This window comes from Nyctereutes procyonoides, unplaced genomic scaffold (assembly GCF_905146905.1).
Source record: "Nyctereutes procyonoides isolate TBG_1078 unplaced genomic scaffold, NYPRO_anot_genome, whole genome shotgun sequence".
Classification (NCBI taxonomy): domain Eukaryota; kingdom Metazoa; phylum Chordata; class Mammalia; order Carnivora; family Canidae; genus Nyctereutes; species Nyctereutes procyonoides.
This window is the reverse complement of record NW_026575044.1, coordinates 50,631,985-50,645,519: the sequence shown is the minus strand read 5'-3', so window position 1 is coordinate 50,645,519 and position 13,535 is coordinate 50,631,985.

The window sequence follows — 13,535 nt, the reverse complement described above, 5'->3', positions numbered from 1 at the left end:
TAGATTTTGTATCTGTGAGCGCTCAATGTTGAAATATCTTGTAGAGAAAATTTAGGTCTACAGTGTAAGAGATGAAAATTGCAAACAATAAGGAGGAATTAGGAAGCCAGAGCTGGGCAGGGCTTTAGTCTCACACTCTAGCCTTGCCCTGAGAAAACTAGGCCAAGAATTGCCCCATCTCCCACAAGGGCCATTTGGGGGCAGTTAATGACATGCTCTGCTCCATCTTTTCTGTTCCTATTCCTTTTGGTTTTCAGGCTATGGAGTTGGACTTCAGACTCCATACTTAAGACTATGTTCTGAATGCTTCACTTTAAAATTAAATGCAGCCAATTGTTGACCTTCATGGCAGGTTTTCATTAGAGGTCCCTTCCAACACCAAGCAAAATTAGGAAGTTAGAACATTTCTCTTTGGTGCCTTCTTAGCTTCCCTTTCTGGACATATCTCCCCCCCCACTCCCTGTCTTGGATCCATCTAGGAGCTCAATTATATCTTTAGATAAGCTCTTGTGTTTAGCTTATCTAAATAGAGAAAAAGACTTCATAACTTCATTGCTTAACTCTCAAGTATCTGAAAGTAGAATCATGTGGTTTTTGCCAGTACGAAGTTTAGAGCCAGCCAGATTTTCCTAACTGAGAATATTGGCCTCATTTCTTCCTTGCTGTGTGGATTTGAGCAACTTACAAATAACCTTCTTTGCTTCAGTTTTAATTGTTCCTCAAAAAATGGTGTTTTTTTTTTTAATTTTTATTTTTGTTTTTTGTTAAGTATTATATGGGTTAGTATACATGTGTTTGGCAGTTTTGTGTTTGCTACTATTATTAATGACTGACTTATTCGTGTACCCTGAAGTGATCAGCATATTGCTTGGCACGTAATAGGTGTTTAATAATTATCTGTTAATCATTCAATATTGAAATCAGCTTTGTCTAACAGATCATCCAAGTTTCTCATGCTTTACTGACAATCCTCCATGGAAACAACATAGTTCTTCACCATGATGACCTGTATGCTAGTTTGGTTGTTATCTCTTTCAGAGGCCCTGGGAAATCACATTTACCTTGGTAAGCCCCTAGAATACAGTGTTCTGTCTTGAAAAACTACTTCTTCACTGTCCCATATACCCCACCCTGAGGGTACAGCCTCAGTGGGCGCTCTGGTCACCAGGAGGTGGAATGTAAGGTGACTGCACAGGGGGCTAAAGAAGAGAGGGTAGGGTCGGAGGCAGTGAGAAGGTAGAAGGGCATTAAGGACAGATTGTCTCCTTTTTACCTTGCCCTTTATATCCTTATTAATCTGGGAGTCCCTTCTCATGTCCTTTCTGGAAGAAGCAAAGTCTAAATAAATTGTCAACAAAGTTTTTCTATTCTACCCACTTTTCTAGCTTCCCAGATTACCCTGAAATCTGATCTTATTCTCCAGGGCCAAGACTCACTGATTGGGGCATTTGAAGAGCTTTGTTGTTTCATGTCATCTGAATCCCTAGAAGTAGGCCCCAGGTAACATTTGACCATTCTTAGCCTCAGGTGTGGAAAGTTGGTCTTACGGGCTGAATTCTGTTGCCCTTAAAGTTCTTATGTTGAAGTCCTAACTTCTAGACCTCAGAATGTGACTGTAACCAGAGATAGGGCCTTTAAATAGGTAATTATGCTGAAATGAGGTTCTTAGGGTGAGCCCTAATCTAATATGACTGATGTCTTTTTAAGAAAAGGGAATTTGGGGGTGCCTGGGTGACTCAGCTGAGCGTCTGACTTGGTTTTGGCTCAGATCATGATCTCAGGGTCATGAGATGGAGCCTCAGGGCTCAGTGCTCAGTGGGCAGTCTATTTGAGATTCTCTCCCTCCCCTCTCCTCTTGTGCACACACACTCTCTCTCTCTCAAATAAATAAATCTTAAAAAAGAAAGAAAAAGAGAAAAGGAATTTGGGCACACACATAAAGAGGGAGAAGGTCAGCTACAAGGAAAGAAGAGAGGCCTCACAGGAAACCAAACTTTTGGACACCTTGACCTTTGATTTCTTGCCTCCAGAACTGTGAGAAAATACATTTCTGTTTTTAAGGCACCCGGTCTGGGGGTACTTTATCATAGCAGCTTTGGCAAACTGATACAGTTGGGAGCCAAAGAGGGTTGCCTGTGCATCACTACACTTAGGGTTATAAGGAGCTTTTCTCAGCCAAGAGGCCTTGTAGCAGGCAGTAGGGAGCCTGGGTCTCCAGGATGGAACAACAGAGCCAACCCTTCTCCCCACCACCCAGCTCCCTGCCAAGCTGTGTGTGTGTCGGGGGGGAGGGGGATCACTTATGCAATAATCAGAGTCAGACATCACCACATTCTCACTAAATTAAGTCAGACAGGTGATTACCAAAAAATGCTCTGTATTTAAAGGTCACCCAACAAACAACAATTCTAGTCCTTGCAAAGCTCTGCTCCAGTGGAATTCTCTATAAAAAAAAATTATCCAAAGGTTATTTCTCCTCATTTACTTCCACTGTAAAACTAGAGATGCTTTTTCCTACTCTGGAAAAACCTCCCAAGTCGTTATTCTCATTGAGGAAGGGGTTAATGCAAAGTGGTGGGCATTATGCCTCCTGCTGAGTATGACCTTGTACCAGATAATTCCCTAGAATTCACCTGGTGTGCTTTCAGAATTTTTTTTAAAGATTTTATTCATTTATTCATGAGAGATGCTGAGAGAGAGAGAGAGAGAGAGAGGCAGAGAGAGACAGGCAGAGGGAGAAGCAGGCTCCCCTCAGGGAGTGTGATGAGGGACTGAGAGCCGGGATCTGGGACCCTGGGATCACGCCCTGAACCAAAGACAAGAGGCTCAACCGCTGAGCCACCCAGGCGTCCCTGGCATTCAGAATTTTTCAAAGTTCTCCTGGGACTCTATTTCTTCTTTCCTATTTTCTTCACTCACTGCTTACCTGGATTCTATGTCTGTGGATTCCACCATCATAGATCCTGGAGACAATGAAATTATACTTCAATCATTGATGATTCATTCTGTTAACCTAACCTGCAAGACCTCAGTTCTGTAAAATAAATTCCCAATATTTCTAGTTCCATGCATCAGAAATTCTTCATGAGGAAGGTCATGAAATTAATGATACTAGCAGAGCAGATCGTATTTTGCAATCCATAGACTCTGAGGTACACTTGCAACTCTATTTCCCCATAACTGGATTCTCTTTCTAGCTTCCCCTCCTGCCAGTGGCAGAAAACTTCCTTCTAGGACAACTCAGATGTGTCAGTGAGTTTTCAGACTTTTCAAGTTCAAAATTCAATTAATTCGGCTTTGGGTTGTCGCCCTTTTCCCTAGGTAGGTCCAATCAAAGGGAGCTCAGCCCGGGGGAAGACACCTGCCCCTTGAACCTTGGTCTGTCTTATACCTGCAGGATGCTGACATGGGACCTGCCCTGTCCAGGCCACTGTGGTCATTCCTTCCTTTGACAGCCTTGGCTATCCTGATATGGAGTACTAATAGGCCCTGCTGGCTTTCGCCTTAACCCCTAGGCCCCTTCGGGGCTCGGGCACCCTCTCTCTGGGGCACTGCAGATAGTGAATGCTCCCCAGGGGAGGTTCCCAGCCTGGTCTTTCCAGCTTGGGCGTTTTCTCCTTTGCTGGCTCACCCTCCCCCAAGCTGGTGTCCTATGGAAGGAAATCAGGTCGTGCTGGCTTCCCAGGTCCTGCCAGGAAGAGGCCCAAGCTTCCTAAAGTTTTCCAGGAAAAGACCTCCTCTCCAACTACCCCCAGCTCCGCCTTTCTGCAGGAGGGGGTAGAGTGGGTGGCCTTAAAACATTAACTCTTTCTTTACAGCGCTCCTCCCCCATCTCCATCTACTGGGGTTGGGAGGGACACAGCCTCGGCCTATCATATCTTTTTCAAAATTTTTATTTATTTTTTGTCCTCACTGACCAAATGGGTAAGCTTTGTTCTGAGCTCTCCTGAGAGTACCCCCACCCTTGGCTTAGGGTAATTCACCCTCAGATCTCACTGCTGGATGGGGGAGTTTCTTGGGGTTGAAAATGAATGGAGAGGAGACCTTACTAAAAACTCTTCCATCTGCCTATATTTTAAAACTGGATTGTTTTCAGGGAAACGTTTCTCTGCCTTTTTATTGGAAGCTTATGTTCCATTTGCAAAGTTTTGTTTTTTTTTTTAAACCTAAAAAGCATTGTTACATTATGGTGGAGAAAGTTTGTTTGTTGGTTCACACAAAATGCTGCAAAGTTATTAATAGCATTTGAGAGGAAGATACAGTGAGATTCTGCTGCCTTTAATTCAATTATTGAGACACTTGACATTTTGAAGTGGATGGAACAATGACCAGCCCCGAATGAAGGAAATTCATCTTGAAGCTTTATGTCTTCATTACACAGATACTGGCTTTTGAAAGTGTTGATACTTGCACTTTCTTTTTCAGGTTGTTTTGATAACTGCAGAAAGGGGGAAGTCAATGAATGTGCTCTGTCCTCCCAGACCTTTCTTCACCTGACAGTTCTCCATTTTTTCACATATCCTTCTTTGTTTATTTTTTTAAAAGATTTTATTTATTTACTCCTGAGAGACACAGAGACATAGGTGGAGGGAGAAGCAGGCTCCCCGCGGGGAGCCCGAGCAGGACTGGATCCCAGGACCCCAGGATCACGACCTGAGCGAAAGGCAGAGGCTCAACCATGAGCCACCCAGGTGCCCCTTCTTCTTCGTTTAAAATACTCCCTCTTTAGTCCTAATAGTCTGCATCAACTCCCATCCTTAGAGTTAAGCAAACAATAAACAAACAAGCTTCCTGAACCATCTCTGTTGCAGGAGCCCTTTAAGAAGTTCACAAGCCTTTGGAAACCAGATGATGGAGTTTCTGGCAATTATCAAAATCAGTCATGTTTTCATTAAGGCAATGTTTTATTTTAAGCTTTAAGAAATCTATTCGGAGAAAAAGAAGTCTATTTGGAACTTAAACATAGAAAGCACTTTTTAGTATAGATAAATATATGTGTGTGTTTATATGTGTTTGTGTATACACACATGAAGACAGAGAGAGCACATCACCTTTGGGGAATAATATATAGCTAACAGAAGACAGCTAGCTAATATAGCATTGCAGGGATCCCTGGGTGGCGCAGCGGTTTGGCGCCTGCCTTTGGCCCAGGGCGTGATCCTGGAGACCCGGGATCGAATCCCACGTTGGGCTCCTGGTGCATGGAGCCTGCTTCTCTCTCTCTCTCTGTGTGACTATCATAAATAAATAAAAATTAAAAAAAATAAAAAAAGAATTTCCATTTCTAAGGCAGCCACTGCTATTAAACTAGAATATTTTTAACCTGGAAGGATGAATATGGGATCTAAATAAGACACATGCATTCTACTTGTCTGTCACAAAAAGGAAATATTTTGATCAGCATTAACATTTGAATCTTTTCTGCCAAGAGAGGAAACCAATTTAAGGGGGAAGCAAAACAAAGGTAAATTTCATATTTTTCCGTGGATTTATTCTCATATACATTTGTTTATTCATTCATGCATTCATTTATTCAACAGGCATTTCTGCATTGCGTATGGGCTCTTGAGGGTTGGGGCAACAAGAAGAGAGGGTGATTTAGGGTTCTGTATTACCAGTTATTTCAGTTGGTGGCCTTGCACATGGAAGGCAGCACATGGAAGGTTCTAGACTCCCTAGACCAGGGGTCTAGAACAGACTGAGGATCTAGAACTGGGTTGGGAATGTCTTTGCATGGGGGAAAATACATTAAGGAGGTCAAGAGAAACAGGATGGCAGGACTGGTGGATGAATGTAGCAACAGATTGTCATTAGATTGTCTTTGGAACTTGGTTTGTAGCATCAGACAAAAATCCAGGAGGCAGATGCAGAATTCAATCAGCTGTCATTGTCACTGTCAATCAGTGAGAGCTGTGGTCCCAGCAATAGGAAGAATGTGAAAATGATGCAGAATTCCATCAGGTTCAAAAGCCTGAAGTGGACACCTTGTCTTCCCGGAGTCGGGTTGAGAATTGTTCCTCAGTGGATGAACATCTATTAGCTGTAGCAGGATGTAGAATCAAGTGAAGAAAAACTCAAGAGAACCAAACTCATAACAGCAGTATCTCCATACTAAGGGATTATCTGCGAATATGTGTGTATTGTATGCATAAATGTAATCTAATATGACTAAATGCACTTAATAAAACAATATTATAATAAAAAGCTCTTTTCAAAGTGATTGTTTAAATTTGCTAAACAGAAAATGAATTATGCTGAACTAGAAACTTCATAATAAATATTAATTCTTAGGACCAAAGCCACCCCTTTCATCTGCACAAATACCATCCTCGAGGACACTAAAGAATTCACTGACTCATATGATTCTCTCTTCCAAGCATATTTCTCTTGGAGGTGGTGATGGTTGTGGGAGGACCATCACTGAGACCAGACACAGAAAACAAAGTAAAACAAAGGTATTTCTTTTATTCCCATATTAGAGAGCTCTCCTGGAGTTGTTAAAGTTAACTTCTACAAAGACAATCCTACTTTTCATTACTTAGGGGGGAAAAAGTGTTCATATTTATATCATGAACATTGTTCTCATGTCATCTGCATTCCAGAACTTAATTGGCCTTTTGTTTGCTATTTGCAATGCTTTCTAACATTTGTAACAAGTGACGTACTTCAAATCTCATGTTACTAGGGTTCTAGGCTTCTTATTTCACATCAGTGGACTGTTGTATTAACTTTGTGTCCTATAAAATGGGTTTATTTAACATGAGAGTGTATTTCTGCAGGATTCCAAATAGTTTTGTGATTAAAGAGGAAGTCTTCTGGAAATAGTGCAAAAAAAGAGAAAGAGGGACCACCCATTGCTCCCTAAGTCTTAGAATCAGAAACAAGGAGACACATTCTGAGGCCACATTGTTAAGGTTAAGCCAGATTTTGACTACCTAGGTTTTGCAGGATCCCACCCACAGTAAGGGCGATGTTAGGGCCAACCTGAAGCCTCCAGTCTCAGGGCTACTGCAGAGCACAGGCTCCTGGGCAGCCACTCTTGAGCTACCCTCTGGAAGAATGTACATGTTTGTGGCAGGCTCCAGATTCAAGCAGGGCCAAGGAGAGCACATTCCTAACTTTGCAATGTGAGCACATAGAAAATAAGTAACCCAAAAGGATTCTGAAATTTGCCCAGCACAGGATGAGCAGAAATCCTACTGGGTCAAGGAGTTTCTATCTCCTTTTCTTGGCTTTATTGGACTGTCAACTTAAGCCTACGCCACCTGTCTGTGTCACAATGGCTTTAAACATTTCTGAATACAGGATCCCTGGGTGGCTCAGGGGTTTAGCGCCTGCCTTTGGCCCAGGGTGTGGTCCTGGAGTCCTGGGATCGAGTCCCACGTCGGGCTCCCGGCATGGAGCCTGCTTCTCTCTCTCTCTCTCTCTCTCTCTCTATGTCTGTCATGAACAAATAAATAAATAAATCTTCAAAAAAATAAACATTTCTAAATATAATAGTCCTCTCCCCACTGTGCAGAAAAAAATTATGCAAACATGAACAGATGATTAGAAACATTTGTTTTCAACAGATTTTCAAAATTAAAAGATTTGTGAAGACACTATCAAAAACATAGATTCTAATTAGCTTAAAATGATAAAAAATAATTCAAATAAGAAATTTTAAAAATAATGCAGCATTATTCACAATAGTGCGTGAATAACCTAAGCGCTATTGACAGATGGATAAAGAAAATGTGATATATATATATAGCCACACACAGAATGGAATATTGTTCAGCTTTTAAAATGAAGGAAATCCTGTCATTTCTGATAACACGGATGAACCTGGAGGGTATTATGCTAAGTGAAATAAGCCAGAAAGAGAAAGCATGGTATCACTTATATGTGGAATCTAAAAAATAAAGTTGAACTCATAGAAACAGAGAGTGATAAAATGGTGCCAGGGGACTGGGGGTTGGGAGAAATAGGGCGACGTTGGTAAAAGGTTACAAGCTTTCAGCTATAAAATGAATAAGATCAGAGGATCTAATATATAAGGTGGTGAATATAGCTAATGAGACTATATTATAGGAATGAAGTTTGTTAAGGGGTGCCTGGGTTCAGTTGGTTGAGCATCTGACTTTTTTTTTTAAGATTTTATTTATTTATTTATGAGAGGCACAGAGAGAGAGGCAGAGACACAGGCAGAGGGAGAAGCAGACCCCATGCAGGGAATCCGATGTGGGACTTGATCCCTGGACAGGAGATCACGCTCTGAGTCGAAGGCAGAAGCTCAACTGCTGATCCACCCAGGTGTCCCTGAGCATCTGACTCTTGATCTCAGCTCTGATCATGAGTTCAAGCCCCATGTTAGGCTCTACACTGGCCATGAAGCCTACTTAAAAAAAAAAAAAAGAAAAGAAAAGAAAAAAGAAAAAGAAAGAAAGAAATGAAGTTTGTTAAGAGAGTAAAATTTCAATATTCTCACCAAAAAAAAAAAAAAAAAAGGAATGGGATAAGTATATGAGGTGATGTATGTGTTAATCAACTCAATGAGAGGAACTCTTTCACAATGTGTACATGTATCAAACTATCACATTGTATCCTCTAAATATCCTACAATTTTGTCAACTATACCTCAGTAAACTGAAAAAAAATATTAGATGATACATTGTCCAGCAGTGATTTTTTTGTGTAAATGAAATTACTGTTTTGGATTAACTAGTTTTTAACCAAAGTATTCTGGATCAAATGGTGTGCTGCGCAAAATGCAGATGAAGGAAGTATACAAAGCAAGGATAGAGGATAGGATCAGATTTTTTATGAAAGTGTGATCTCAACCTTGCCCTAAGGCTAATGGGACTTCCAGTGGGTTTGCTTACTGTCAGGAGAGGAAGGCAAGAAAGGAAGGTAAATGGGACAGCAGGGTCAGCTCAGACTTGCTTATCAACTTCCAGGTACTCAAATCATGATCCAGGCTCTTCATGGCACAAGAGACCCTTTGAGTGATTCCTAGCTCCCCTCAGTGCAGGCAGCTTGTCTTTCTGTTCAGTTGTTGCCACATTGTCTCTGTGGAAAAGGCTGAGGCAGGGAGACAAAGATTTGCTCAGTACTCAGAACACGGCAGCAGCAAAAATGGTTCATAGCTTCCCTACCTTCTAAGATCACTAAGAATCCAATGTCTTTAGAAGAAATACCCTGTGACGCCTGGGAGGGGGAAGAGAACGTAAAGAATCTTTCTAGAGATGTGATTTATCCAGCAAACAGTATTGTTCCTCTTAGAGTGATTCAGGATGTTGACGAATTGGACATGAATGTGATAAATTATTCTAAAACTTCAAAGTATTTGGATGGGGCTTGGGTAACTTCTCTTTAGTATGTTTGTTCTTAGGTAGAGCAATTAGTGGTAAAAATGGTGCATGTCCATATGAAAGGAAGACAAGGGCGTGGACGAGGTGGTTTGTGTCTGAGCTCCTCACGGTCAGTACCGTCCAAGGCTTAGAGCAGCCCTGAGAGCAAAAACACAGTAGAAGGCTGTTTGCTTTCTGCACTTTGAGCCCATCCTCGTTTCTCATGCACCCCCTCCCATTGCTGATAGGGTACCAGGCTCCCCATACCCACTCCTCTGTTAGATCCCTGCCCCCAACACACACACACTCAACATCTTCACAGAAAGCTCTTCCTCTCTCTTCTGGTCCCAAATGGAACCTGGCTGTCTCTAGCAATAAAGCACCCCTTCTGGAAGATCTTCTACATCCCCAGGGCCTGAGGCATGTGAGGATGGAGGGATGGGAGTGGGGAGAAGGAGTTAGTGTTCCCTCATCCCTTCACATTTCACACCTCACTCTTCTGACTTCAGGCCAGACCCCAACTCCTGGGAGATCTTTGCCACACAGCAACTTCACCAACCTTGGAGTGTTCACTTCACTGTCCTCAGAGTCTGTCTCCAGGATGACAGTCATTTAACCCCACCTCTACCTTTCCCAGTTCTCTAGATTTTGCCAACCTTTATTTTTTTTTTTACTATTTTATTTATTTATTCATGAGAGACACACACAGAGAGAGGCAGAGAGAGGCAGAGAGAGAAGCAGGCTCCCTGTGGGGAGCCCGATGTGGGACTAGATCCTGGGACCACGGGATCACGCCCTGAGCCAAAGGCAGACCCTCAACTGCTGAGCCACCCAGGTGCCCTGATTTTGTCAACCTTTAAAGAATGACTGCACACCCTAGACTCAGAGGTTCTTGATCTCCTGCCTCCAATGTGTTTTACTGCCCATCCCCACCCAGCTCCCCAGGCTCCCGCGCATGCCATCTTGGCCTGGCTCTTAGGCCCCTCTGCAATCCATTCCCATATTCCACTCCCTGTCTCAACTGTCCATACTTCTTTCTCTCCTGCACCTGTTCACACTGCCTTAACTGTCCCGATACCTCCAGGAGTGGAAGACTGGAAAGGATATGACTTTAGACCAACCTGAGTTCAAATTCCAGGTGTGCCACTGGCTAGGACATCAGGGTAGGCTTTTCTTTACCTGACAACCTAACCTCTTTCAGTCTTCACTTGGTCATCTATAAAGTGGATATCATACCAACTTCAGAAGGCAGTCTTGAGAAGTAAATGAAGTAACGTCTAAAAGACCTGGCACATAGTAGGTGCTCAGTAAGTGTTGGCTGCTCCTTCGCATTTCCTCAACATCGGTGTTGCTCAGCAGTGCTTTTCCTCACCCACTTCACTGACATTTCCAAACCTTCTTTGCTCTCTGTTCAAATGCCCTATTGTCTATGTCACTAGGAGGTAATTCACCCTGGTGACACACGACACTCTTCTCCTGTACCTATTCCCTCCTGAGTCAAAGGAAGAGGCACCTCTCCTCTGTTTCCTCCCTGCTGTGCTCTGGACCCGCTCCCTCCATCCTCCCTCTGGATCTCACCTCATCAATTACCTCCTCTGGTATGTTTACTCCCAACATCATTTCCACTGACCATCTCTTGTTTCTTGCCCACCCCAGAGACATCTGATGTCTGTGTCTTCTTCAATGTCTTCTGTTGGCTGTGCACCCTTTCCCGTCACCACTTGAACGTCACCAGTGCCCTCCTGAGTCCCGCATATAAGATACTGCATTTAATCCTTTTCCTACTTCAATTCTCAACAGCATTTCACTCTGGGGGCTACGTCTCCTTGGGACACTCTTCTCTTTGTTTCCAGGACCTCTGTATCTGCTGGTATGTTTTTTGCATAACTCTGACTACAACTTTTTCAGTCTCCTTTGAAAACTCTTGGTTCCTCTTGTCTAGGTCCACTCTCTCCAGCATTTACTGGGTGCCTGCTGACTGCAAGACCTGTGTGGATGGAGGTGTTGCTGAGAGACCAAGACAAAGAAGCATGTGTGTAGTTCAGAAGTGGTGCAGCGACGGGGCTCACTGTCAATAAGGCAAGAGCGTGGTCTCGGAAGGCTTCACAGAGAGGTAAGAGGAAAAGTAAGTGTCCATAAATAGGAAAGGGGAGAAAGGTTATTTCAGGCAGAGGAAGCATTACTAGGGCAATGCCAAAAGGTAGGCAGAAGGAGATTTACACAAGTAAGATTCTGAGCTACTTGTGTCTCAAGAGGACTTATGTTCCTCCTTCTCGGTGTTCTCAACAGTGTGATTTGGGCCTTCAGGGGACATCTGGCAAAGTCTGGGAACAGGTTTGGTTGTCACAATGTGGGGAGTGCTACCAGGATCTAGCAGATAGGGGCCAAGGATACTGCCCATGATACACAAGACAGCACCCCCCGTCCCCCAACAAAGAATTTTCCAGCCCAAAATGTTAATAATGCTGAGGCTGAGACATCATGTTTTATTTTAACTTTAGTCTGAGGAGTCTGGCTGTGGGCCAAACTTCTATTGTGATTTTTCAGACCAGACCAGAGGCAATTACAAAGGCGTACCTGGCAGGTCTCTCGAGGGGTGGGCTCTGTGCCCCGTGTGCTAGACCTGGTGCTCCGCCAGGGCACTGCAGAGTCCATGGAGCACGGAGGGACTCAGAGGTAAGCTCTCCCACCTCCAGCCATGCTCCCAGGTACATCTGCAAGCCTGGCCCACGCACCTCCATTCCCTGGCCTCTTTTTGTGGGGGAGGTGCCTCCAATGAGGCCTTTCTCAGGACGCTGCCAAGACCACCTGGTCTGGGGGGCCTTGAAGACACTTCTCTCCACTCCAACTCAGCATTCAGTACTTTCCCACTCTTAGCCTTGCCTGCTTTCCCTCCCCACGGAACCAGGTCCTGGCAGCTCAAGTCTCTCTGCGCTGGCAGTAGACCTAGTCACATTACGAAAATGTTTGGCTTTTTTTTGTCTTTGAATCCAGTAGGCACTTAATGATTTTAGAACTGAATGAACAATGGCAAACCTAAGAGAGGCAATTCACAGCAGATGATAGAAAAAGGCTTCAAGGAATTTCGTGGATAGCTTGGCAAAGGAAAGTTTAACTGAGACCAATAGAAACTCCTCTATTTAGGTCTCAAATAGTAACTGCAAATGTGGAGTGAGAGCCTAGGGTCACCTAGTGGCTGGAGGGACAGCATGCGGGAGTGTGAGGCTTCCCTGATGTTTAGAGCCTTGCACGTTAGCATCCAATTATACTCTGGCTGAGTAGGTCATCCAGGAGAATCTTGTGCAGTTTTTGGCATGCTCTAAAAAGTTTTCTGCTGAAATTCGTTATTAAAGGCATTTCAGGGATCCCTGGGTGGCGCAGCGGTTTGGCGCCTGCCTTTGGCCCAGGGCGCAATCCTGGAGACCCGGGATCGAATCCCACATCGGGCTCCCGGTGCATGGAGCCTGCTTCTCCCTCTGCCTGTGTCTCTGCCTCTCTCTCTCTCTCTCTCTCTATCATAAATAAATAAAAATTAAAAAAAAAATAAAGGCATTTCAGTGTGCAGCCAGGCACGTACAGGACACAAAAACTTCATGAACGCAGGTACTAACAGCTTTCCTTTCGTCGGGGGCACCTGCCTCCCACTTTCCTTCTCCAAAGGCAAGTACTGTTTACACGCCGTTCTTTAGAAGGGTTATGACAAACCCAAATATGTCCAAAGAACCAATTGGGTAAATTCAGGATGTTTATCTTGGGGAAGGAAAAACTTTTCAACATGGTGGAGAATAAGGTGACATGAAGAATCCTCAAGAAAAGAGATTGGAACAGAAGTGTATTTGCTATGGCTCCTTTGGGACAGAAGCTCCTGGGCTTCTTGCACTGGCTTCTCTGAAGCCTTCAACCTAATATCATGTGCATAGTTGTTAGTCCTTTTTCCTGAAAGAGAGCTCCCCTCAGCCCCTAAATTGAACAAGATTAGCTCCACTAATTCTGGATCCACCCCTGAGCTAGAATTAGTCTAATGTGATTCCTTGGGACAAAACTAGGATTAATAGTAGAAAGTTACAGTGAGTCAAACATTGCTCAAGATCTGGAAATTCTCCCAGTTAGAGCTATTAAAAATTGGGATGGGCTGCAGAAAGCCAGAGAGTGCGTCACTGGATGCTTTGGGTAGAGGTGAATGAGGCAGGAGTGTTGTAAGCT